The sequence below is a fragment of the Lolium perenne genome, chromosome 2, assembly GCF_019359855.2.
Source record: "Lolium perenne isolate Kyuss_39 chromosome 2, Kyuss_2.0, whole genome shotgun sequence".
NCBI lineage: Eukaryota > Viridiplantae > Streptophyta > Magnoliopsida > Poales > Poaceae > Lolium > Lolium perenne.
Window position 1 is genome coordinate 250,811,140 of NC_067245.2, and position 27,624 is coordinate 250,838,763.

The following is a 27,624-nucleotide window of genomic DNA, read 5'->3' on the forward strand; positions in this document are numbered from 1 at the left end:
AAATCCAAAGAACAGTTTAGCCTTGAACGATTTTTCATACTTACAAATGACACTGTAAGAACAATGAGATATTTCGTTCTTTCTGCTGAGTCATACATAAATGGCATGCAAGGGACATGATAAACTGCATCGAGAATAGATGCTTTTGCCAAAGCAAGAACTATCAATATCTTGATGCAGAACCTAAATATCATCTAAATATTATACTGAGGCAAATCAAAGACAGCCATACATCTAGATGGTCAAAGAAATATAATAAGCTGAGAATTCACATGTTTCAACATAATACCAATAGTGCCACAAACTGAACCAAGATCACTGACATCACCAAACTGTTAGTGAACAAGAGCTTCACAGGCTGCTTAATCATCCACACGATGATCAGCTCACTATGGTAGACTAATAACCCTCCAAAATGATGTATCTAGTCTGATGCATCAATTTGAATACATCACAGGGAAGAAACAATCAGAGTTGAAGAATTCATTATCGGTCCTAAAACAAGTCAAACAACTCTTGTGTGCACGCACAAGCATAACTGCAAATAATAATACCTATAGGCAAAAATAACTGATTCATCTCTTTATTGCTTTCCTAAAGAGAGAATGATTATACTTTAAAGCTGCAGAAGATCACACAAATCACTGAGCCAATATGCATCATATCTCTTCCAGTCTGTTCACATTTGCCAAACTAAGAAAATGTTTTGAGACCAAAAACCTTTGAAGAGAATAGTAAAACTCTAGTATCAGGCTGTGGAGGCAAAGTCCGGCGAAAACTTTCCACCTGTTTCAAACACAAACTAAGTTACCACAAACTCAATCCATCTGCAACATCTGATAAGCAGAGAGAAGCCCCACTATTTAGGAAAACAATCTATAGTAAGGAATGGCACTTAGGAAAACAGCACACAGAATAAACTCTGAAACTTGAAAACAGATTTTGCACCTACAAACTGCAGGCAGGAAAATAGAGACATCGAGATTCTTACTAAAATCCCGCAATGAATGAAGCATGATGGTACAAAAGAAGTACATCATATAACCAACCCATTTTATAGTTAATCTTGTTTCTTCCTCCAAATACCAATGCTTTTCTTAATGGAGGTAGTCGCTTTAGCATGAAATCCAGGTAGGAGAGCAGAGAAACATAGTTTCAGAAAACAGAAAACTGCATAATAAATTCATAGTTTGATTACTACATAACCAAAAATACATGACAAGAAAAGTAATGAAGAACTGGGCGCAACAATTATGTTGTGCAAGTAATAACATTGTAACAGAAATAAACTCGAGATAACTTAGAAAGACTAATTAAGTTTTGGCTTCATTTCTATTTTTTGGTCTCTAGCAACAATCTGAATGATTAAGCGCCAGGCATATATGTGAAAATGATTCGGCATAGAGAAACGTATGGTAAGCATCTGTAATTTGCAAGTGACCATGTCAAGCCTATTTTCTAAAGGTAAGCAATCGGTTCATTAAAATATTACTACTTGCAAGATTTTCCAGCACCAACAAAAGCCAAATTTTCATGCAGCATAGATAAAACCTAACCAGAGTTACCAAACACGCACATTTAAGTACAAAAGTGAATCCTCGGGTGAACCATACAACAACTGTGAAATAAGCAACCTCTAAAACTTAACTCGAGAGTATGTGACCACACAATATGCGCATTACAGCAGTGTACTGTACATATTCATTCTCATAACAGTGGTTCATAAATTGCCAACAAAATATACCAGTGTTAACCAAAAGTGTAAGGTAAGCAAAACTGGCAAATTTCTAGAGCAAACCATGAAGATAAACAGCCAAGCATTCAGCAACAAGACCAATATGTGCTCCACATTAGTTTGCAAGCACATACGGTCTATTTATGAGGAATGCTGCTATAGTCAACCACATTCTACTATATGATGCAGAACGGAATAGTACTTTAGAAAACCTTAAAAATAAACAAGGTAATACCTTGAGATATTTGACAGGAAAATTACTCGATGCTACACATTATACGATGTGCAAAAATAGTATGAACACTTGTTTGTGTAATTAGCTCGACAGCTTCCTGCTAGAGATATGCTGCCATGACGTTGGCTTAACAATTTGAAAGATAAAGCTATGATGATTTCATGAAACATGAATAATGTATGTTGATCCCATATCTCAGCCCTTAGACATATTTAGGTTCTTGAAGAGTTGCCACTTCTATAGAGTAATATTTTTAGTGGATTCATACATTAAAGTAAAAACTCCATTTGTTTTACTTCTTAGAGATTACAACTTTTAACTGCACCAGCAGATTTAGACAGAATAACAAACAGAAAGGCTATTCTTTTTCTGACCACCAAATCATCTAATACATCTCTGGTAGAGAAAAATAAACATGGGATGCAAGAGCGAGGGATGATGATTCGTGACCATACCGAGCTCTTGCAAGGTCTCCACCCGCATGATGATGGATGAAAAATTGTCGAAATCATCCTTTGCCATCTCATCTGCGTCAAGCAAATCAAATCAAAATCACAAACACCCATCCCTGAAACTTATTATGGCGAGGATCTTCATCGCAAGGTGCCCTGACCAGAGCCCCGCTTAACAAAACCCGATGAACAACACAAGAAGAACAAAATTATGAGTACACGAAAAGAATGTGGCAAGTTCTGAATCACGTCCTTTGATCTAAAAGTGAAGTACTTACTTGAGATTCCGAAACAAAGTCCAGTTAGCACTCTCGGAGGAGGGGAGTTGCTAAATTCGAGCTAGCCAAAATATGAGGTACTCCTCTTTCGATTTCTGTGACTAAATCCACCTGCAATAGCAGCAAGAACAATGTGTAAAGCTGTGACGGCCAGATTCCAATCCAATCAAGGCAAGCAGGCACTCCACAAAAAAATAGGGAGAGAATGATAAGTAACAGGGGAGGAAAAAAAGGACAAGCTTTTCTACTCGTTGATGGTCCTACAGCTGCTTGTGTTTTTCATGGTTTTCTTCTCTGCCCCCGTGAGAGAAGCATACCAATAAGCAAAGGTCATCCGCGAGGGTGCTCCCCAGTCGTTATTGCCATCGCCGCTCTGTGTGCCCATCTCCTACAAGGCATCATCTGCTGCCAAATGAGAAACCAATCAGGGCTAGGAGGAATCGCGGCGCTAGGGTTTGAGGGCGAAAAAACGAGAAGCAAATCATGGCAGACAGGAGTAATCGCGGCGCTACCTCTCTTCCCATCGCACGAACCGAGAAAGTGAGGTCGAGGGTGCTTAGCCCGTAAGGTCGTCCGTGGGCCAGAAATTGACGGCGTGGGGAGGGGAGAGGTGGTGCGAGATGAGGGGAAGGCAAGAGGCCTCGCCACGTTACTCCCCCTGTGCCAATATCCTGTAGCAAATGCACTGTAGATGGTCCCTGTAGCAGTGATATCCTACCATCTAATCTTGATCCGACGGTGAGAAAAGGGGTGCATGTCACTGCACTGTTCACACGTGACATGCGTTAGGCATGTCACCTGATCTCAGTCTACCCTCCCTCCTCGCTACCCGCCTTCGTCAACGTCACCTTCGGCCACAACTACCTCGACCGGCAGTGGAGTGAACGACTCGGTTTCGCCGCGACAAGAGGGCGCCGACTGTAAGCTAGGAGAGGATGGTAAATGACAGGGCGGCCACGCGGTGTGTGGCGGCTAGGGTTTCCATCGAGGGTTTTGTCTGAGGATGTACCATGGAACGAACGGCTCGAATCGTCGCGGAGCCGGTTCTTAGAGTGAACGGCGGATAAGATGCGGCATCGTAATTTCGCTGCGGACCGGGTCTTTCATGCGTGAGGGGAGGACGCACTTGCTTGTTCTCATGGCATCTCCAGCGGCGCGACGCATTTTAGTGTCCACGCGCGTCCGTTTGCGTCGCGCAGTGATTTGAAATGACCGTTTTCGTCCGCGTGTCCGTTTGCGTCTGGGGTTGGCTCCAGCGGCCCGACGCATTTTTTTTTCTCTTTTTCATTTCAACGTACTTCCAAATATTACAAATTGGAAGATTATTTTACACAAACTAATACATAGTTTGGAACATGGTTTACACAAACTAATACATAGTTTGCACCATGGTGGACACAAATATAAATATTTTAAAAATAGAAACCAGTTGTGTTGATTTCCGTATGTTCGCTGCCAAGAAAGAACATTCGAGGGCACACCCAGTCACCCAAACTGGAAAATCCAGCGGGAGGATTGACTGTGCCCTTGTTGGTTCTACCGATGGCGAACAGACAGAAACCTTCCACTACTGGCTTCGTCTGACCCGTAGCCAGATTCGCTGCAAAGAAAGAACACTCTACGTTCTAATTATCGGAGTCCGACTCGGATTCGCCGGTGTGGTAGTGCCTGCGGCAGGCCGTGTCGTCGAAGACCTTGACGACCATCTCACCGTCTCCCTCGTAGAGGAAGGTGAGCTGGCAGCCGGGCTCGAACGCCAGGTCACGGGCAAACTTGCCCCACCCGGTGTGCAAGTACATCTTGCCCTGCCCGTCGAACAGGACCTCCACGGCCCAGCGGCAGAAGTTGCAGCTGGCCTCCCATAGCTGCAAATACGCCGGCTCGACGCCGTCGACGAACTCGGCGAACTTGTCCGGGAGACGCTTGATGACGAGCGGGTCGTCGCCGATGCGGAGGAGGAACTCGAAGCAGCGTCCCTCCACGTCAGAGGAAGACGAAGAGGGCGCAGGCGACGGCGAGCGTGGGGCCGTAGCTGCTCCACCACGGCGGCCCCTGCCCCGTCCCCGGGGCCGTCCAGGGCCGCGGCCTCGGCCGCCTCGGCGGCCACCAGGACCCGCCATGGGCTTCCTCGCGGGGCTGGCTGCGTGGCAGGAACACCTAGGCAGCGGAACGCTGGAGCTTTGTGGCGGCTAGGGTTTCTATGGAGGAGTGGATGAGGAAGAAGAAGGCGCGGCCCCTTTATATAGGCCGGAGGCATGCGGTGGCCGCGGGACGCGTGGCGACGCCATTAACGTGGTTGGCGGAGGTGGGCTGCGGCCGCTCGGCAGCCGAGGCATCGCCATTAACGTGGCGCAGACTGCCGAAGCGACGCAGCGGCGCCAGTCGCAGACGCGTTTGAGAAGACGCATCGACGCAGGGTCGCTGCCAGGCGGGCCCGACGAAACGTCCGCCGGATACGAGCGGACACTTTCGGCGTCCGCGCAGTGTCCGCGGAGACGCATCCGAGGCGCATATTTGGGCCAGGTTTGCGTCTCCGCGGGCCGGCCCGGTCACTTTGCGTCGCCCCGCTAGAGAGGGTGCCAGACGCATTTCCGGTCACGGCGGACGAAAACGACTATTTGCGTCGCGCCGCTGGAGATGCCCTCAATGTGCAGACGCCGGTCACCCCAGCAGCCATATTCTGCAGCTAGAGTCGAGTTGTGTTCTGTTCATATATTATTTTTTGGCCAAAGTTCGGTTTTTTAGAAGTGATAAAATTCAAGAGCCTACACCTGGTTTCTGACAGCGGTGCACACACCGCAAAGAAAGATAAGAGGTAAGACAAAGGAATGATGTAAGCTAATTAGGTAAATTACATGTCCAAACATGACAATGGGAAAAACCTATGGTGAAGGCGGACCAATCCTCAGACTATGGCGCCACCCATACGAGACAAAAATATCCTCCGACGCTTGTTCCAATCGCGGGGACATCTCGTAAATAGGTGTGGTGTTTCGGTTTCTAAAGAGCAGACCAAGACTAGAGATAGCGCACACCGAAAAATATATAACATGCATGGGAGAAGAAAATTTTAGCACTAATTTTTTTGTAATTTATATATAGCTACATAGACCATAATAAGACAACCATTTCCACCCCTTTGAGGGTCCTATCTCTATGATCTATGTTGTGCAACTAATTACCATAAGTATTGGCAACTCAGCGTGGAAGACACAAGCTCGAGGCCACTTGGATGATTGACCATATATAGAGCCCACAATGGAAGGAGATTCGAATACGGGATACTTTTCATAGTGTCTCCGATGGTAGACACAGAAAGAAACTCACACTAGTATAGAAAAGCCTACCAGTCTCGTGTCATTTTTGGCTACCGATGGCGGGCACAGGCCCGCCACTAGTACCTCGTCAGTGGTAAGTCCTACTAGTCGTGTGCATCCGGCATGTGACTACTATGAGAGATACTAGTCGTGGCACGCTGCTACTAAAGTACTAGTCGTGTGCGTCTATCAGGTTCACTACTAGTGTGATATTTTTGCAATTTTAAAAAAAGCTGGGACCATTGCCCAGCTATCCATGTGATTTCACAAAAAAAACACCATAAAACTAAAACAAAGCAATCGAGTCCAAGTCATCTCCTTGTGGCGCTGATGAGAGGAGATGGCCATTAGGAGGTTTTCGGAGTTGGCGTTGGCGGTGGCGGAGCAGGGCGCCGGTGGAGGCATAGCAAGGCGCTTGCGGAGATAGAGTAGGGCACCGCTGGAGGCGGAGCAGGGCGCCGGCAGAGGTGGAGCAGGGCGCCAGTGGAGGCGGAGCAGGGCGCCGGAGTGGGCGGAGGAGTAGGGATGGATGTGTGGGAAGGAGCAGGGCGTCGGAGGTGGAGAGGAGACGGTCGCCTTCGCAGGAGAGAAGTTGGTCGCTGGAGGTGGTGCTCTTCTTTGAGAAGAAGGAGGGGAAGTGGAAGAGGAGGAAAGGAGAAAATGGAGAAGTGGAAGAGGAGGAGAGAAGAAGGTGGAGAAGTGGAAGAGGAGGAGGAGAGAAGGTGGAGAAGAGGAAGAGGAGGAAAGGTGGAGAAGAGGTAGATGAGGAGGAAAAAGTTAGAAACTAGAGAGAGGCACTACTAGAAAAAGGCCTAGTTGTAGAATTGCTAGCAGTGGCGCACAGTGATAGTGGTGCGCCAGCTCCACTACTAGCAAATTACCAATGGCGCACTAGTATTGGTGGTGCGCCATTACAAATTTTTGGACTGAATTATAGATAGATCTGGTGCGCCATTGCTATTTAAATAGCAATGACGCACATGTATGTGGTGCACCACCTTACTACAAATAGCACTAGTGCATTGCATGCGGTGTGCCATCGTGCGCGTGGGTCGTTTCATCCAAACACATATCTGTATCTCATGTGCGGTCTGCGTATTCCATGCACACGCCCCATCGTAGGTTTCCTCCACGCGTCGTTTCCTCAGTGTCACACCCGACCGTGGTCCATCATGCCAAACGCACCCGAGCAACCACCCCCATTCCCCCACTCCTCCAAACCCTTCAACCTCCTTTCGCACAGACCCGTCGCCTCCCCAGTCCAAACCCTAGCCCCCCCTTCCGCTCCTTCTCATCCCCCGTCTCCTCGCCCCCCATCCCGCTCCTTCTCCTCGACCGTCGTGGCGCCGGAGTCATGGGGGGATAAATAGGGGCGCCCACTCGTAGTTGGTAATCCCCCAGCCTCCACCCGTCCATGATGGACGTGGTGCGCGCCCTGGAGCAGAGCGCGCGCGGGTCCATCCTCGCTGATCAAGAAGCTCCACGGCTACGCTGATGGCGGGCGCAAGGTGGAGTTCGCGTCGACGGAGATGGTGCTGCTACCCACATGGGAGCTGCGAGAATACACGCCCCGGACACAGCGGCACGGGTGCTCCAGGACTCCGTCAAGGCGGGAGCCGGCGGGTTTCTCTGCGATGCCGATGCGATGGGGATCGACGGCCCCGTGGCATCCCTGAGCGCAGGCAACGAGCTCTGCTGATGTCTACGGGTGCTTCTATTCTTGTAGACAGTGTTGGGCCTCCAAGAGCAGAGGTTTGTAGAACAGCAGCAAGTTTCCCTTAAGTGGATCACCCAAGGTTTATCGAACTCAGGGAGGAAGAGGTCAAAGATATCCCTCTCAAGCAACCCTGCAATCACGATACAAGAAGTCTCTTGTGTCCCCAACACACCTAATACACTTGTCAGATGTATAGGTGCACTAGTTCGGCGAAGAGATAGTGAAATACAAGTTGTATGGATGTATATGGGTAGCAATAGTAATCTGAATAAAATATGGCAGCGAGTAAACATGCAACAGAACAGTAAGTAAACGGAGATTCGATGTTTGGAAACAAGGCCTAGGGATCATACTTTCACTAGTGGACACTCTCAACATTGCAATCATAATGGAATATAAATAAGCACTTCACTATGCTATTCCGAATTACTCTCTGGCAAGATAACGAACTCTAATTCATCATGTAGGCAAACCTTAAAGATGTATTCCCAAGTACTAATGAACACCCCACGCTGTCACTTTGAGCATTCATAGGAGGTACTAACACACCACAATTTCATAGAGACATCCAACTCAAATCATAACTCAGTGAATAAGTATTCTGTGAAATATAGCCTAAGAGACCCATACGGTGCACACACTGTCACCTTTACACACGTGGGACAAGGAGTCTCCGGAGATCACATAAGTAAAATCCATTTGAATAGCATAACGACATCTAGATTACAAAGCTCATCATATGGATCTCAATCATGCAAAGCAACTCATGAGATCATTGTATTGAAGTACATGGGAGAGAGATTAACCACATAGCTACCGGTACAACCCTTAGCCTCGAGGGAGAACTACTCCCTCCTCATGGGAGACAGCAGCATTGATGAAGATGGCGGTGGTGTCGATGGAGAAGCCTTCCGGGGGCACTTTCCCGTCCCGGCGGCGTGCCGGAACAGAGACTCCTGTCCCCCAGATCTTGGCTTCGCGATGGCGTCGGCTCAGGAAGGTTTCTCTTACCGTGGCTTTTCCGTATCGAAGATTTAGGTCAGGGACCTTTAAATAGGCGAAGAGGCGGAGTCGGAAGGCTGACGAGGCAGCCACACAATAGGGGGGCGCGGCCCCCCTCTTGGCCGCGCCGGCCTGGCGTCTGGTGGCCCTGTGGCCCCCCTCTGGTTCCTCTCGGGTGTTCTGGAAGCTTCGTGGAATTCTAAGATGTTGGGCGTTGATTTCGTCCAATTCCGAGAATATTTCCTTACTAGGATTTCTGAAACCAAAAACAGCAGAAAACAGGGACTGGCACTTCGGCATCTCGTCAATAGGTTAGTTCCGGAAAACGCATAATAATGACATATAATGTGTATAAAACATGTGAGTATCATTATAAAAGTAGCATGGAACATAAGAAATTATAGATACGTTTGAGACGTATCAAGCATCCCCAAGCTTAGTTCCTACTCGCCCTCGAGTAGGTAAACGATAACAATGATAATTTCTTAAGTGACATGCTACCAACATGATCTTGATCAAACTATTGTAAAGCATATAAGATGCGGCATCGTAATTTCGCTGCGGACCGGGTCTTTCATGCGTGAGGGGAGGACGCACTTGCTTGTTCTCATGGCATCTCCAGCGGCGCGACGCATTTTAGTGTCCACGCGCGTCCGTTTGCGTCGCGCAGCGGACGCTGAAATGACCGTTTTCGTCCGCGTGTCCGTTTGCGTCTGGGGTTGGCTCCAGCGGCCCGACGCATTTTTTTTCCTCTTTTTCATTTCAACGTACTTCAAAATATTACAAATTGGAAGATTATTTTACACAAACTAATACATAGTTTGGAACATGGTTTACACAAACTAATACATAGTTTGCACCATGGTGGACACAAATATAAATATTTTAAAAATAGAAACCAGTTGTGTTGATTTCCGTATGTTCGCTGCCAAGAAAGAACATTCGAGGGCACACCCAGTCACCCAAACTGGAAAATCCAGCGGGAGGATTGACGGTGCCCTTGTTGGTTCTACCGATGGCGAACAGACAGAAACCTTCCACTACTGGCTTCGTCTGACCCGTAGCCAGATTCGCTGCAAAGAAAGAACACGCTACGTTCTAACTATCGGAGTCCGACTCGGATTCGCCGGTGTGGTAGTGCCTGCGGCAGGCCTTGTCGTCGAAGACCTTGACGACCATCTCACCGTCTCCCTCGTAGAGGAAGGTGAGCTGGCAGCCGGGCTCGAGCGCCAGGTCACGGGCAAACTTGCCCCACCCGGTGTGCAAGTACATCTTGCCCTGCCCGTCGAACAGGACCTCCACGGCCCAGCGGCAGAAGTTGCAGCTGGCCTCCCGTAGCTGCAAATACGCCGGCTCGACGCCGTCGACGAACTCGGCGAACTTGTCCGGGAGACGCTTGATGCCGAGCGGGTCGTCGTCGATGCGGAGGAGGAACTCGAAGCAGCGTCCCTCCACGTCAGAGGAAGACGAAGAAGGCGCAGGCGACGGCGAGCGTGGGGCCGTAGCTGCTCCACCACGGCGGCCCCTGCCCCGTCCCCGGGGCCGTCCAGGGCCGCGGCCTCGGCCGCCTCGGCGGCCACCAGGACCCGCCATGGGCTTCCTCGCGGGGCTGGCTGCGTGGCAGGAACACCTAGGCGGCGGAACGCTGGAGCTTTGTGGCGGCTAGGGTTTCTATGGAGGAGTGGATGAGGAAGAAGAAGGCGCGGCCCCTTTATATAGGCCGGAGGCATGCGGTGGCCGCGGGACGCGTGGCGACGCCATTAACGTGGTTGGCGGAGGTGGGCTGCGGCCGCTCGGCAGCCGAGGCATCGCCATTAACGTGGCGCAGACTGCCGAAGCGACGCAGCGGCGCCAGTCGCAGACGCGTTTGAGAAGACGCATCGACGCAGGGTCGCTGCCAGGCGGGCCCGACGAAACGTCCGCCGGATACGAGCGGACACTTTCGGCGTCCGCGCAGTGTCCGCGGAGACGCATCCGAGGCGCATATTTGGGCCAGGTTTGCGTCTCCGCGGACGGCCCGGTCACTTTGCGTCGCCCCGCTAGAGAGGGTGCCAGACGCATTTCCGGTCACGGCGGACGAAAACGACTATTTGCGTCGCGCCGCTGGAGATGCCCTCAATGTGCAGACGCCGGTCACCCCAGCAGCCATATTCATATTCTGCAGCTAGAGTCGAGTTGTGTTCTGTTCATATATTATTTTTTGGCCAAAGTTCGGTTTTTTAGAAGTGATAAAATTCAAGAGCCTACACCTGGTTTCTGACAGCGGTGCACACACCGCAAAGAAAGATAAGAGGTAAGACAAAGGAATGATGTAAGCTAATTAGGTAAATTACATGTCCAAACATGACAATGGGAAAAACCTATGGTGAAGGTGGACCAATCCTCAGACTATGGCGCCACCCATACGAGACAAAAATATCCTCCGACGCTTGTTCCAATCGCGGGGACATCTCGTAAATAGGTGTGGTGTTTCGGTTTCTAAAGAGCAGACCAAGACTAGAGATAGCGCACACCGAAAAATATATAACATGCATGGGAGAAGAAAATTTTAGCACTAATTTTTTTGTAATTTATATATAGCTACATAGACCATAATAAGACAACCATTCCCACCCCTTTGAGGGTCCTATCTCTATGATCTATGTTGTGCAACTAATTACCATAAGTATTGGCAACTCAGCGTGGAAGACACAAGCTCGAGGCCACTTGGATGATTGACCATATATAGAGCCCACAATGGAAGGAGATTCGAATACGGGATACTTTTCATAGTGTCTCCGATGGTAGACACAGAAAGAAACTCACACTAGTATAGAAAAGCCTACCAGTCTCGTGTCATTTTTGGCTACCAGTAGCGGGCACTGGCCCGCCACTAGTACCTCGTCAGTGGTAAGTCCTACTAGTCGTGTGCATCCGGCATGTGACTACTATGAGAGATACTAGTCGTGGCACGCTGCTACTAAAGTACTAGTCGTGTGCGTCTATCAGGTTCACTACTAGTGTGATATTTTCGCAATTTTAAAAAAAGCTGGGACCATTGCCCAGCTATCCATGTGATTTCACAAAAAAAACACCATAAAACTAAAACAAAGCAATCGAGTCCAAGTCATCTCCTTGTGGCGCTGATGAGAGGAGATGGCCATTAGGAGGTTTTCGGAGTTGGCGTTGGCGGTGGCGGAGCAGGGCGCCGGTGGAGGCATAGCAAGGCGCTTGCGGAGATAGAGTAGGGCACCGCTGGAGGCGGAGCAGGGCGCCGGCGGAGGTGGAGCAGGGCGCCAGTGGAGGCGGAGCAGGGCGCCGGAGTGGGCGGAGGAGTAGGGATGGATGTGTGGGAAGGAGCAGGGCGTCGGAGGTGGAGAGGAGACGGTCGCCTTCGCAGGAGAGAAGTTGGTCGCTGGAGGTGGTGCTCTTCTTTGAGAAGAAGGAGGGGAAGTGGAAGAGGAGGAAAGGAGAAAATGGAGAAGTGGAAGAGGAGGAGAGAAGAAGGTGGAGAAGTGGAAGAGGAGGAGGAGAGAAGGTGGAGAAGAGGAAGAGGAGGAAAGGTGGAGAAGAGGTAGATGAGGAGGAAAAAGTTAGAAACTAGAGAGAGGCACTACTAGAAAAAGGCCTAGTTGTAGAATTGCTAGCAGTGGCGCACAGTGATAGTGGTGCGCCAGCTCCACTACTAGCAAATTACCAATGGCGCACTAGTATTGGTGGTGCGCCATTACAAATTTTTGGACTGAATTATAGATAGATCTGGTGCGCCATTGCTATTTAAATAGCAACGACGCACATGTATGTGGTGCACCACCTTACTACAAATAGCACTAGTGCATTGCATGCGGTGTGCCATCGTGCGCGTGGGTCGTTTCATCCAAACACATATCTGTATCTCATGTGCGGTCTGCGTATTCCATGCACACGCCCCATCGTAGGTTTCCTCCACGCGTCGTTTCCTCTGTGTCACACCCGACCGTGGTCCATCATGCCAAACGCACCCGAGCAACCACCCCCATTCCCCCACTCCTCCAAACCCTTCAACCTCCTTTCGCACAGACCCGTCGCCTCCCCAGTCCAAACCCTAGCCCCCCCTTCCGCTCCTTCTCATCCCCCGGCTCCTCGCCCCCCATCCCGCTCCTTCTCCTCGACCGTCGTGGCGCCGGAGTCATGGGGGGATAAATAGGGGCGCCCACTCGTAGTTGGTAATCCCCCAGCCTCCACCCGTCCATGATGGACGTGGTGCGCGCCCTGGAGCAGAGCGCGCGCGGGTCCATCCTCGCTGATCGAGAAGCTCCACGGCTACGCTGATGGCGGGCGCAAGGTGGAGTTCGCGTCGACGGAGATGGTGCTGCTACCCACATGGGAGCTGCGAGAATACACGCCCCGGACACAGCGGCACGGGTGCTCCAGGACTCCGTCAAGGCGGGAGCCGGCGGGTTTCTCTGCGATGCCGATGCGATGGGGATCGACGGCCCCGTGGCATCCCTGAGCGCAGGCAACGAGCTCTGCTGATGTCTACGGGTGCTTCTATTCTTGTAGACAGTATTGGGCCTCCAAGAGCAGAGGTTTGTAGAACAGCAGCAAGTTTCCCTTAAGTGGATCACCCAAGGTTTATCGAACTCAGGGAGGAAGAGGTCAAAGATATCCCTCTCAAGCAACCCTGCAATCACGATACAAGAAGTCTCTTGTGTCCCCAACACACCTAATACACTTGTCAGATGTATAGGTGCACTAGTTCGGTGAAGAGATAGTGAAATACAAGTTGTATGGATGTATATGGGTAGCAATAGTAATCTGAATAAAATATGGCAGCGAGTAAACATGCAACAGAACAGTAAGTAAACGGAGATTCGATGTTTGGAAACAAGGCCTAGGGATCATACTTTCACTAGTGGACACTCTCAACATTGCAATCATAATGGAATATAAATAAGCACTTCACTATGCTATTCCGAATTACTCTCTGGCAAGATAACGAACTCTAATTCATCATGTAGGCAAACCTTAAAGATGTATTCCCAAGTACTAATGAACACCCCACACTGTCACTTTGAGCATTCATAGGAGGTACTAACACACCACAATTTCATAGAGACATCCAACTCAAATCATAACTCAGTGAATAAGTATTCTGTGAAATATAGCCTAAGAGACCCACACGGTGCACACACTATCACCTTTACACACGTGGGACAAGGAGTCTCCGGAGATCACATAAGTAAAATCCATTTGAATAGCATAACGACATCTAGATTACAAAGCTCATCATATGGATCTCAATCATGCAAAGCAACTCATGAGATCATTGTATTGAAGTACATGGGAGAGAGATTAACCACATAGCTACCGGTACAGCCCTTAGCCTCGAGGGAGAACTACTCCCTCCTCATGGGAGACAGCAGCATTGATGAAGATGGCGGTGGTGTCGATGGAGAAGCCTTCCGGGGGCACTTCCCCGTCCCGGCGGCGTGCCGGAACAGAGACTCCTGTCCCCCAGATCTTGGCTTCGCGATGGCGTCGGCTCAGGAAGGTTTCTCGTACCGTGGCTTTTCCGTATCGAAGATTTAGGTCAGGGACCTTTAAATAGGCGAAGAGGCGGAGTCGGAAGGCTGACGAGGCAGCCACACAATAGGGGGGCGCGGCCCCCCTCTTGGCCGCGCCGGCCTGGCATCTGGTGGCCCTGTGGCCCCCCTCTGGTTCCTCTCGGGTGTTCTGGAAGCTTCGTGGAATTCTAAGATGTTGGGCGTTGATTTCGTCCAATTCCGAGAATATTTCCTTACTAGGATTTCTGAAACCAAAAACAGCAGAAAACAGGGACTGGCACTTCGGCATCTCGTCAATAGGTTAGTTCCGGAAAACGCATAATAATGACATATAATGTGTATAAAACATGTGAGTATCATCATAAAAGTAGCATGGAACATAAGAAATTATAGATACGTTTGAGACGTATCAAGCATCCCCAAGCTTAGTTCCTACTCGCCCTCGAGTAGGTAAACGATAACAATGATAATTTCTTAAGTGACATGCTACCAACATGATCTTGATCAAACTATTGTAAAGCATATGAGATGAATGCAGCGATAGTAAAGATAATGACTAAACAACTGAATCATGTAGCAAAGACTTTTCATGAATAGTACTTTCAAGACAAGCATCAATAGGACTTGCATAAGAGTTACTCATAAAGCAATAGATTCAAAGTAGAAGGCATTGAAGCAACACAAAGGATGATTAAGTTTCAGCAATTGCTTTCAACTTGTAACATGTATATCTCATGGATAGTTGTCAACATAAAGTAATATAACAAGTGCAATAGGTAAACATGTAAGAATCAATGCACACAGTTGACACAAGTGTTTGCTTCTAAGATAGAAATAATAGGTAAACTGATTCAACATAAAGTAAAAGAATGGCCCTTCGCAGAGGGAAGCAGGGATTAAATCATGTGCTAGAGCTTTTTAAGTTTTGAAATCATATAGAGAGCATAAAAATAAAGTTTTGAGAGGTGTTTGTTGTTGTCAACGAATGGTAATGGGTACTCTAACTACCTTATCAACCAGACTTTCAAGAGCGGCTCCCATGAAGGACGTTATCTCTACCAGCAAGGTAGATCATCCCTCTTCTCTTTTGTTTACACATGTATTTTAGTTTAGTTTTTTTTTTAGATGACACTCCTCCCAACCTTTGCTTTCTCAAGCCATGGCTAACCGAATCCTCGGGTGCCTTCCAACATTTCACATACCATGGAGAAGTGTCTATTTGCAAAATTAAGTTGCTTACTGATGAATCAGAGCAAAACATGTGAAGAGAATTATTAATGCAAGTTAATTAATTGGGGCTGGGAACCCCATTGCCAGCTCTTTTTGCAAAATTATTGGATAAGCGGATATGCCACTAGTCCATTGGTGAAAGTCTGTCAGAAGTAAATGACAAGATCGAAAGATAAAACACCACATACTTCCTCATGAGCTATAAAACATTGACACAAATAAGAGATAATAGCTTTTGAATTGTTTAAAGGTAGCACATGAAGTATTTGCTTGGAATGGCAGAGAAATACCATGTGGTAGGTAGGTATGGTGGACACAAATGGCATAGTTTTGGCTCAAGGATTTGGATGCACGAGAAGAATTCCTCTCAATGCAAGGCTAGGCTAGCACGGTTGTTTGAAGCAAACTCAAGTATAAACCGGTACAGCAAAACTCACATATGAACATATTGTAAGCATTATAAGACTTTACATCGTCTCCTTGTTGTTCAAACACCTTAACCAGAAAATATCTAGACTCTAGAGACCAATCATGCAAACCAAATTTTAACAAGCTCTATGTAGTTCTTCATTAATGGGTACAAAGTACATGATGCAAGATCTTAAACATGATCTATATGAGCACAACAATTGCAAAGTATCAAATTATTCAAGACATCATACCAACTACCACATGCAGCATTTTCTGTTTCCAACCATATAGCAATTAACGAAGCGGTTTTCAACTCCGTCATGAACATTAAAGATAGAACTAAGAACACCAGTGTTCATATGAACAAGCGGAGCGTGTCTCTCTCCCACACAAGCATGAATTTATTCAGAGAAGGAAAATAACAAAACGAAAATAAAAACAAACAGACGCTCCAAGTAAAGTACATAAGATGTGACCGAATAAAAATATAGTTTCAAGAGAAGAAACCTCATAAATTATTGATGAAGAAGGGGATGCCCAAGGGGATGCCTTGGGCATCCCCAAGCTTAGATGCTTGAGCCTTCTTGAAATATGCAGGGATGAACCACGGGGGCATCCCCAATCTTAGACTTTTCACTCTTCTTGATCATAGTATATCATCCTCCTCTCTTGACCCTTGAAAACTTCCTCCACACCAAACTCAAAACAAACTCATTAGAGGGTTAGTGCATAATAAAAAATTCACATGTTCAGAGGTAACACAATCATTCTTAACACTTCTGGACATTGCACAAAGCTACTGGAAGTTAATGGAACAAAGAAATCCATCCAACACAGCAAAAGAGGCAATGTGAAATAAAAGGCAGAATCTGTCAAAACAGAACAGTCCGTAAAGACGAATTTTTTAGAGGCACTGGACTTGCTCAGATGAAAATGCTCAAATTGAATGAAAGTTGCGTACATATCTGAGGATCACGCACGTAAATTGGCAGATTTTTCTGAGTTACCTACAGAGAACCCTGCCCAAATTCGTGACAGACAGAAATCTGTTTCTGCGCAGTAATCCAAATCTAGTATTGACTTTACTATCAAAGACTTTACTTGGCACAACAATGCAATAAAATAAAGATAAGGAGAGGTTGCTACAGTAGTAACAACTTCCAAGACACAACAAAACAGTAGCAAAATAAAAACATGGGTTATCTCCCAAGAAGTTCTTTCTTTATAGCCATTAAGATGGGCTCAGTAATTTTAATGATGCACTCGCAAGAAATAAGAGTTGAAGCAAAAGAGAGCATCAAGAAGCAAATTCAAAACACATTTTAAGCCTAACCCACTTCCTATGAAAAGGAATCTTGTAAATAAACAAGTCATGTAAGCATATAGAGAGGTGTTTTAGTAACATGAAAATTTCTACAACCATATTTTCCTCTCTCATAAAGATTTTCAGTAGCATCATGAACAAACTCAACAATATAAGTATCACATAAAGCATTCTTATTCTCATGCATAAAAGTATCATTACTCTCCACATAAGCATAATCAATTTTATTAGTTGTAGTGGGAGCAAATTCAACAAAGTAGCTATCATTATTATTCTCATCATCAAATATAAGAGGTATAGTATCATCATAATAAATTTTATCCTCCATAGTAGGCGGCACCAAAATACCACTATCATTATAATCATCATATATGGGAGGCATATCATAATCAACATAAACTTTCTCCTCAATACCCGGAGGGCTAAAGAGATCATTTTCATCAAAACCGACCTCCCCAAGCTTAGAATTTTCTATATCATTATCAACAATGGTGTTCAAAGCGTTCATACTAATATCATTGCTACTAGCATGCAAATAAGGTTCCATAGGTTTTTTAATTTTCGCATTAAACCATTCATGTCTTGACCCAGGAAATAGTTTAAAAAGCTCACAGATGTTTTCCATTATGCCTTACTAGTGTTTAACAAGAAACAAAAAGATGCAATTGCAGGATCTAAAGGAAATAGCTTCGAGCACACACACAACGGAAACAAAAAAGTACTTAGTTACCTGGGACCGGAGTATGAGTGCCTTTTACCTTTCCTCCCCGGCAACGGCGCCAGAAAAGTGCTTGATGTCTACGGGTGCTTCTATTCTTGTAGACAGTGTTGGGCCTCCAAGAGCAGAGGTTTATAGAACAGCAGCAAGTTTCCCTTAAGTGGATCACCCAAGGTTTATCGAACTCAGGGAGGAAGAGGTCAAAGATATCCCTCTCAAGCAACCCTGCAATCACGATACAAGAAGTCTCTTGTGTCCCCAACACACCTAATACACTTGTCAGATGTATAGGTGCACTAGTTCGGCGAAGAGATAGTGAAATACAAGTTGTATGGATGTATATGGGTAGCAATAGTAATCTGAATAAAATATGGCAGCGAGTAAACATGCAACATAACAGTAAGTAAATGGAGATTCGATGTTTGGAAACAAGGCCTAGGGATCATACTTTCACTAGTGTACACTCTCAACATTGCAATCATAATGGAATATAAATAAGCACTTCACTATGCTATTCCGAATTACTCTCTGGCAAGATAACGAACTCTAATTCATCATGTAGGCAAACCTTAAAGATGTATTCCCAAGTACTAATGAACACCCCACGCTGTCACTTTGAGCATTCATAGGAGGTACTAACACACCACAATTTCATAGAGACATCCAACTCAAATCATAACTCAGTGAATAAGTATTCTGTGAAATATAGCCTAAGAGACCCACACGGTGCACACACTGTCACCTTTACACACGCGGGACAAGGAGTCTCCGGAGATCACATAAGTAAAATCCACTTGAATAACATAACGACATCTAGATTACAAAGCTCATCATATGGATCTCAATCATGCAAAGCAACTCATGAGATCATTGTATTGAAGTACATGGGAGAGAGATTAACCACATAGCTACCGGTACAGCCCTTAGCCTCGAGGGAGAACTACTCCCTCCTCATGGGAGACAGCAGCGTTGATGAAGATGGCGGTGGTGTCGATGGAGAAGCCTTCCGGGGGCACTTCCCCGTCCCGGCGGTGTGCCGGAACAGAGACTCCTATCCCCCAGATCTTGGCTTCACGATGGCGTCGGCTCTGGAAGGTTTCTCGTACCGTGGCTTTTCCGTATCGAAGATTTAGGTCAGGGACCTTTAAATAGGCGAAGAGGCGGAGTCGGAAGGCTGACGAGGCAGCCACACAATAGGGGGGCGCGGCCCCCCCTCTTGGCCACGCCGGCCTGGCGTCTGGTGGCCCTGTGGCCTCCCTCTGGTTCCTCTCGGGTGTTCTGGAAGCTTCGTGGAATTCTAAGATGTTGGGCGTTGATTTCGTCCAATTCCGAGAATATTTCCTTACTAGGATTTCTGAAACCAAAAACAGCAGAAAACAGGAACTGACACTTCGGCATCTCGTCAATAGGTTAGTTCTGGAAAACGCATAATAATGACATATAATGTGTATAAAACATGTGAGTATCATCATAAAAGTAGCATGAAACATAAGAAATTATAGATACGTTTGAGACGTATCATCTGCCCAGGCCAGATCTTCTTTGTGCTGCCCGCCGAGGCTCGCCACAACGGGCACCGGCAGGAGGACATCACCACGCTCGCCATCAGGGCGTCCGCCGCATGCGGGTAACAACGCCGGCGCCACCGAGTCAAAAGGACTTGATTGCATTGTTTCTTTTTTTCTAGGGTTCTAGCTGTAAAGTTTAGAAACTTTGTTTTTTTTCATTTAGACCCTGTAATAACTCGGATTTGTAATAATAGAATAAAATGGCCTTTTTTAGATCGGTCAACTCAGATCCACCCACATCTAAAAAAGAAGGCATTCATCGCCTTCCATGTGGCCTTCTTAAATTTACTCGGTTGGGAGTGACGTACATCATAAGTATTGCAAAGGCACACCCTATTACAACATCAGTGGCGCACTTGTGACTTACCAGTGGCGCACCTGCTAGTGCGCCACTACTACATAACTTATCAATGACGCATCTTGAGGTCCGCCACTGCAAATTATTACTAGTGGAGTGATAGTAGTGGTGCCATTGGTAAGCAAAACATGTGCGCCACTGATTAGTTTTTTTCTAGTAGTGAGGGAATTAGTTATTTTGAAAATTTTCAGATTTGATTTTTTTTGCACCGAAATCTAAAACCTGAAAAAACTCTATTTTCATTTTCGATATTTGGGAATCTAAAAATTCTCTAAACTCCTGGAGGGCATTGAAATTGGGTGGAAAAATATGTGTAGATATATTTTTATATAAAAAAGATTTTTATTGGAGGTTGTATGCAACCAGAAAAGCAGTTTTGCCGAGACATGACCCCATTTTGGTTAACATATCAAAATTCATGTTTGTCAATTTTTTTTAAAAAACTAGATGATATAACACATGTGACATGTCCATCTCGAAGGATTTTATTGTTTGAATTTGCTATTATTTTCTACAATTTTTTTTAAAACTGAAAAGGCGATATCGATGCACCACGGGGGTGCAAATCCTGAAACTAGCAGTAGGATGCCCAAAATAGGGAACGCTACTACTAAACTGATTACTAGCTACGTACCCAAAATAGGGCATGTGACTAGTATTTCGGCTGATTCGCGCCCACAAGCCCAATATATTGGAAGCGGGCGGGAAAAGGCACACGCGACTGGTATGCCGGTAGTAGTCACGTGCCTCCACCTCCACTAGCACGCACGGCGGGTACTTTATGGACCCGAGTAGATCTGGACCCCACCTAGTATATGCGCGCCTTTATTTCCGGTCCGCTGCTAGTACGAGCACACCAGTCACGTGTGCATTTTCAGCCCGCGACAACTATTAGCAGCCGCTTGCGTTCACATGGGTGCGCTGTCAATGAGTGTGCTCCTATAGCGTTTTCCCTACTAGTGACGTTCATTCTCTTGATCAGGAAGAGGGCACGATTGAAGGTCATGAGCAACTGAAGTCGTATATTACCTCTTATTACAAAGGATTGCTTGGCACCCCGAAGGAATCAGATGTGTTTTTGGATGAATCTAGAATTGATGATATCCCCAAGTGTCTTGGGAAGGAAATGATATTCTTACCTCCCATTATTCTGAAGAGGAGATAATGAAGGCTATTTTTCAAATGGAACACAATAAGGTGCCAGGTCCTGATGGTTTTCCGCAGGCTAAGTTCTATCAAGCCTTCTGGGACATAATTGAAGGCGATTTAGTGGAGTTATTTGCCGAACTTCATGCTGGGCAAATTGGTTTGTTCTGTATCAACTTTAGATATATTATCTTACTACCAAAAGTTAATTACGCGGAATGGATTCAACAATACATACAAATATGTCTTCTTAATTAGTGTTTGCTTTAAAAATTTCACCAAGGTAGCTACTATTAGACTAAACTCGGTGGATGATCATGTGGTGCGCCCTAGTTAGACGGCTTTCATGGAAGGTCGATATATCCTAGATGGAGTCGTCACTTTGCATGAAACAATCCATAAGATGCATCAAAAAAATAAAATGGTGTGATCCTCAAAATCGACTTGAAAAGCCTCTAATAAAGTCAAGTGGTTTTTTTCATCAACAAACTCTCAGACTGAAAGGATTTCCTGATGAGTGGCACGCTTTAATTAATAACTTTGTTTTGGGTGGAAGTGTTACCATTAAGATCAATGATGACGTTGGTAGATACTTTCAGAGAAAAAAAGGCTGAGGCAAGACGATCCCCTATCTTCAATGTTATTTAACATTGTGGCGGATATGCTAGCTATTTAACTGAGCGTGCTAAAGTTGATGGTCAGATTGAAGGAGCAATCCCCCGTTTGGTTGATGGGGGACTATCTCTTCTTCACTATGCCAATGACACAATTCTATTTATGGTTCATGACTCGGAAAAAGCGAGAAACCTTAAATTAATACTATCATCGTTCGAGCATTTATCTGGTCTTAAGATTAATTTCCTTAAAAGTGAATTGTTCTGTTTTGGAAAGACCTAAGACGACTCCAACCTATATACCGAACTTTTGGGATGTAAGCTAGGCAGTTTTCCAATTAGCTATCTTGCCATTCCGATACATTATCCGAGATTCGCGTTGGCTGAATGGATACTAGTCGAGGAAAGACTACATAAGTGTCTTAGTAGTTGGAAAGGAAAATTACTATCTCTAGGTGAAAGATTAGTCCTCATAAATTTAGTACTTACAAACATGGCATTGTATATGATTTATTTTTTCCATTTTCCCAAAGAAGTTTTGCATAGATTGGATTATTTCTGATCCAGATTCTTTTAGTAAAGAGATAGTGAGAAAAACAAATACCGGTTGAGTAAATAGAGTGTCGTTTTCAGTCCGAAAGATCAAGGTGGACTTGGTGTTCCCGATCTAGAGTTTTAAAACATGGCCTTGCTAGGAATATGGCTGGCCAGGTTGTTAACTGAGAATGGCGCACGGCAACAACTGTTGAGGAAAAAGTATATGGACTTAAAAGCAATCTCTCAGGTTCTTTGTAAACCAGAAGATTCACATTTTTGTGCTAGCATTATGGCAACTAAGAATAACTTTTTTCCATACGGTTCTTTCTCCATTATGGACGGGTTGGAGATAAAGTTTTGGGAGGATAAATGCTTGGAAACAACCACTTTTCGCGAATAATACCCAGCCTTGTACAATATTATATGATGTAAGGGTGATACCTTACAGAAGGCGATGGAACATCTCCGTCCTCTATGACATTTAGACGTGATCTTATTGGACTCCGGCTAGCTTCTTAGAATGAACTATTACACAAGTTAGCTTCAGTCCATTTGATCCAAGGGGATGATGAATTCCGCTGAGAACTTATCAAGAATGGTGTATTCTTGGTAGATTCCAAGTATAAAGCTTTAATTAAACTCATTCAACCGGTGTAAAACAATAAATTCATTTGGAAGATGAAGATACCTTTGAAAACTAAGGTTTTTGCATGGTACCTTCGTAGGGGTGTTAATCTTACTAAAGATAACATTGCAAAACGCAATTGTTATGGTTGTACGAAATGAATTTTCTGTCACAAAGAGGAGAGAATAAAACACCTTATCTTCCAGTGTCGGTTCGCTAGGTCTATATGGTCAATCATTCATATAGGTTCTACCTTATACCCTCCTCGAAGCGTTAAAAATATTTTTGTCAAGTGGCCAAACAGGGTGGATTCTAGGTTTAAAACACTTATCAGAGTAGGAGTGATTATTGTTGTATGATCGCTATGGCTATGTAGGAATAACAAGGTTTTTAACAGTAAAAGTTCCTCTCTTATGCAGGTCATTTACCGGTGTACGGCTTTGCGCCGTTTATGGTCGTCGCTTCAGCGATTGGAGGACCACGAACTATTTAAGGAGGTGTCTACACAGTTGGAGAATACAACCAAGAATTTTATTTCCCAACATGGGTGGCTACATAATCGTCGGATTGCAGCAATTATGAACTAGTTGGCTATGTTCGCTATAATTTTCTTCTTATGCACATTTTCTTTGATTTGTAATGTACTTAAACGACTATGTGCATCTTAGCTATGCAGAGGCCGGGTGTAATGCTTAAAACTTTTGAGTAATAAAGCGTCCTTTATCGAAAAAATATATAGAGCCCACAAACGTGGGTTGGAAGAATAAGTGGTTTACATTGTCGGCATGGTGACAAAAGCAACATTTTTGTACTTCCATGTCAGATGCACTTTAAAAGGTTGGCTTTGGTTAGGACAACAACTCGAGGAACATACCACATAAAGATTTAATTTTATTAAGTGGCATTTTCATCTTCCAATTTTTTTATTGTTGATGACTTCAAAGGAATGGAACTAATATCTTGTACATGGATTTCACCAAAAATTACAATTCTCATGTAGATTCCATTGAAATTCATCATGGCCTTGCTATAGTTGGACAAAAGCCAACCGCTCTTGAAGATCATGCCATGACGCAAGACAAGCACACTGATGAGACCCCGCCTAAATAACATTGTTCGTGCAACGTTGTATAAAGATGGATCTTGTTCCTGGAGAGGGGGCATTTCAAATCCATGAATCCTCTCAGTGTTGAATTTCTTAACCTTCCTTAATGAGAAAATATCCAAAGCAAAATAAGTATATCTCGGTTGCCATTAGATATGCTAAAAAATTGTGAATCGCCTTTTCCAGTCAAGTTGCATGGTAGAAAACTTTTGAGCCCACATACTCTCTACTCCGAAGCTTTTTCCATCGCCATCTTCAGTAAGTAGCTTGTATAGCCATTTACCAAGGAGTTTGGTATTTTTGGCCTCTACGTCTTGAATTCGGAGGCCTTCTGGTCTTTTGAATGACACACTGTTAGAATATGTGTCGTGTGCGTGCTGTTATCTCATCTAACCGACCCAGAACTTTAAGGGTTCGGATAGTTTTGAGTAGTTCGTATCTGTATCGGATCCTTAACGATCCTCAACTTGTACGCCATGCCAGGGGCTGTTCCTGGCTCATATAAACACGCACACGTGCCCGAGACAAAGGGCAACACTTCCAAACAAATCTGCCAAACTTATATATGGTATCAGAGCTCCTCTTCTTCACCGACATCTAGCGATCATGGCGACGCCGGCCGCGCTGCCAAACCTATTGGCATCACAGGTCACCGAGAAGCTAACGAGAGAGATTATCTCCTCTGGAAAGCCCAAGTGCTTCCAGCCATCAGTGGGGCTCGGCTTATCGGGTACCTTGACGGATCTGTCGCCGCACCTGAGGAAAAGCTTCCAGGGAAGGAGAAGGACTCGTCGTCGTCTGCTGAAAATCCAGCATACGCTGACTGGATTGCAATGGATCAACACATCCTATCATATCTTATCAATACCCTCTCCAAAGAGGTTCTGACGTAGGTCATCTCCAAGACCACGTCACACGAAGCTTGGAGCGTGATGGAAAACATGTTTTCATCACAGTCGAGGTCGCGGATCAACAATCTGCGGATCCAGCTTGCCAAAGCTTCCAAGGGCAACATGATTGTCGCTGTGTATTTCGCCAAGATGAGAGGCTATGCCGATGATTTTGCTGCAGCCGGAAAATCGCTCGCCGAAGACGAAGTGGTGTCCTATATCCTAGCCGGATTGGAAGGTGACTACAACTCTCTAGTCACCGCCATTGATGCATAGAAGGAACATATCACTCTAGATGATGTTTATGCACGGATGTCGAATTACGACGAGCGCAATGCACTGCTCGGAGAAGCAGGAATCTCTGACGGCTTCAAGTCCTCGGCCAATGCTGCTGCACGCGGGCACGGAAACTATGGCTACCGTGGTGGACGCGGAGGTCAGCGTGGAGGCTGGGGTGGTCGCAATGGAGGCGGCTACGACTACGGAGGGAACAGAGGAGGCCGCCACGTCAACAACAAAAACCGTGGCGGTCGCAACGGTGGGCGAGATCGATCCACATGTCAAATATGTGGCAAACCTGGTCATGGAGCCACTGAATGCTGGCATTGATATGAAGAGGACTACGAAACTGAAGAAAAAGTAGTCGGCTTTGCTAGCACATCCGCTTATGGAATAGATACAAATTGGTATACTAACAGTGGTGCTACGGACCACATCACCGGCGAGCTCGAGAAGATGGTTGTCCGGAAAAAATACAGCGGACAAGAACAAGTGCACAATGCCAATGGAGCAGGTATGAAAATTAGTCATATTGGTCAATCACTTATTTGCTTTCCCCATAAAAATCTTAAAGTAAAGAATATTTTGCATGCCCTAGTACTTCAAAGAATCTCCTCTCTGTTCATCATCTCACTCTTGACAATAATATTTTTATTAAATTTCATCCATGGTTCTTTTTGATCAAGGATCAGGTCACGAAGAGAGTTCTGTTCAGAGGTAGATGTAGGCGTGGGCTTTATCACTTAGTTCCACAAGATTGAAGATCAATTAAACAAGCTTTCAATGTCACCAAAATTCCTTCATCAAGGTGGCATAGTCGTCTAGGGCATCCCTTTTTTTTGACTGTTCAACGTGTGCTTAGGAATAATAAGCTTTAATTATTAGATGATTCTAGTATAGATTCAGTTTGTGATTCATGTCAAAGAGCCAAAAGTCATCAATTGCCTTATCCTACATCTAGTAGTGTTTAAATTTTTCCCCTTGAGTTGATCTTTTCTGATGTACGGGGACCGGCCAGCTGCAACTTCTGTTGAAAGGTTCAGTTATTATCACTACAAGAAAAGTTGCCATGGCCGACGAAGTTGAAGTCGCGCCGTGGTTGCTGGTGCACCATGGCCGACGATTTTTGGTCCCTCCGTGGTGCATGTCAAAACTTTTTTTTTCTCGTTTTTGAGGCCACCTAGCCCGACGAAAGCGGCCAAAACGTCGCGTATGGTGGCCCGGGACGTGGTGCATCGCGAATTCTCGGGTTCGCCGGCCGAGTCAACGCAAATCCGCACCGCCCAGGGATGTAGGGCCCAGATGGCAGCCTCTCTAGCATTGTTTTTTTTCTCGATCGCGCCATCTCGTTCAACGCTCTCCGATCGAGCCGTTTACGATGCAGGATCATGGGTCCCGCTTGTCATCCTCTATGAACCAAATTTTTTTCTTTTCTTAGAATTTTTTTGACCCCCTGATTTCTGGCTACTTCCTTTTTCTTTTGATCCCTTGCCGCCTTGGAAACGTTGAGACCGCTGCAGCTAAATGGGACCCGCATGTCATCCTCTATGAGCAATCAACTTTCTTTTCTTGGAGTTTTTTTTGGCACCTCATATTTGGTCACTTGCCTTTTTTTCGATCCCCTGCCGCCTCTCAAACGGTGATACCGCTGCTGCTAAATGGGACCCGCATGTCATCCTCTATGTACTATAAAACTTTCTTTTCTTGGATTTTTTTTGGCACCTCATATTTGGTCACTTGCCTTTTTCTTTCGATCCCCTGCCGCCTCTCAAACAGTGAGACCGCTGCAGCTAAATGGGACCCGCATGTTATCCTCTATGAGCAATCAACTTTCTTTTCTTGGAGTTTTTTTTGGCACCTCATATTTGGTCACTTGCCTTTTTCTTTCGATCCCCTGCCGCCTCTCAAACGGTGATACCGCTGCTGCTAAATGGGACCCGCATGTCATCCTCTATGTACTATAAAACTTTCTTTTCTTGGATTTTTTTGGCACCTCATATTTGGTCACTTGCCTTTTTCTTTCGATCCCCTGCCGCCTCTCAAACGGTGATACCGCTGCTGCTAAATGGGACCCGCATGTCATCCTCAATGGACTATAAAACTTTCTTTTCTTGGATTTTTTATGGCACCTCATATTTGGTCACTTGCCTTTTTCTTTCGATCCCCTGCCGCCTCTCAAACGGTGATACCGCTGCTGCTAAATGGGACCCGCATGTCATCCTCTATGGACTATAAAACTTTCTTTTCTTGAATTATTTTTGGCTCCTGATATTTGGTCACTTGCCTTTTTCTTTCGATCCCCTGCCGCCTCTCAAACGGTGAGACCGCTGCAGCTAAATGGGACCCGCATGTCATCCTCTATGAGCAATCAACTTTCTTTTCTTGGAGTTTTTTTTGGCACCTCATATTTGGTCACTTGCCTTTTTCTTTCGATCTCATGCCACGTTTGAAACGTTGAGGAACCTGCTGGCTCATGGGACCCACATGTCATCCTCTATGTGCTATAAAAGTTTCCTTTGTTGGATTTTTTTTCACCCTCTGATTTTTGGCTTGCCTTT

The 27,624-nt window shown here is 45.7% G+C and overlaps 1 long non-coding RNA gene and 1 other non-coding gene across 4 annotated transcripts; one reads left to right on the forward strand and one right to left on the reverse strand.

Moving 5' to 3' along the window:
• Positions 1 to 235: 235 nt before the first annotated feature.
• On the reverse strand, positions 236 to 3,323 carry LOC127335587 (uncharacterized). Of its 3 annotated transcripts, none has more exons than XR_011751105.1 (5): positions 3,213 to 3,323; positions 3,018 to 3,102; positions 2,701 to 2,811; positions 2,426 to 2,497; positions 236 to 786 (listed from the first exon to the last, which is right to left on the reverse strand). It is a non-coding gene; the product is annotated as an uncharacterized lncRNA (long non-coding RNA). The 3 variants fall into 3 exon arrangements; XR_007872893.2 differs by having other exon boundaries at positions 236 to 1,170; XR_007872891.2 differs by having other exon boundaries at positions 236 to 1,170; positions 3,018 to 3,105.
• Positions 3,324 to 24,976: 21,653 nt separating this feature from the next.
• On the forward strand, positions 24,977 to 25,115 carry LOC127337299 (small nucleolar RNA Z247). Its single transcript, XR_007873712.1, has one exon. It is a non-coding gene; the product is annotated as a small nucleolar RNA Z247 (small nucleolar RNA).
• Positions 25,116 to 27,624: the final 2,509 nt, after the last annotated feature.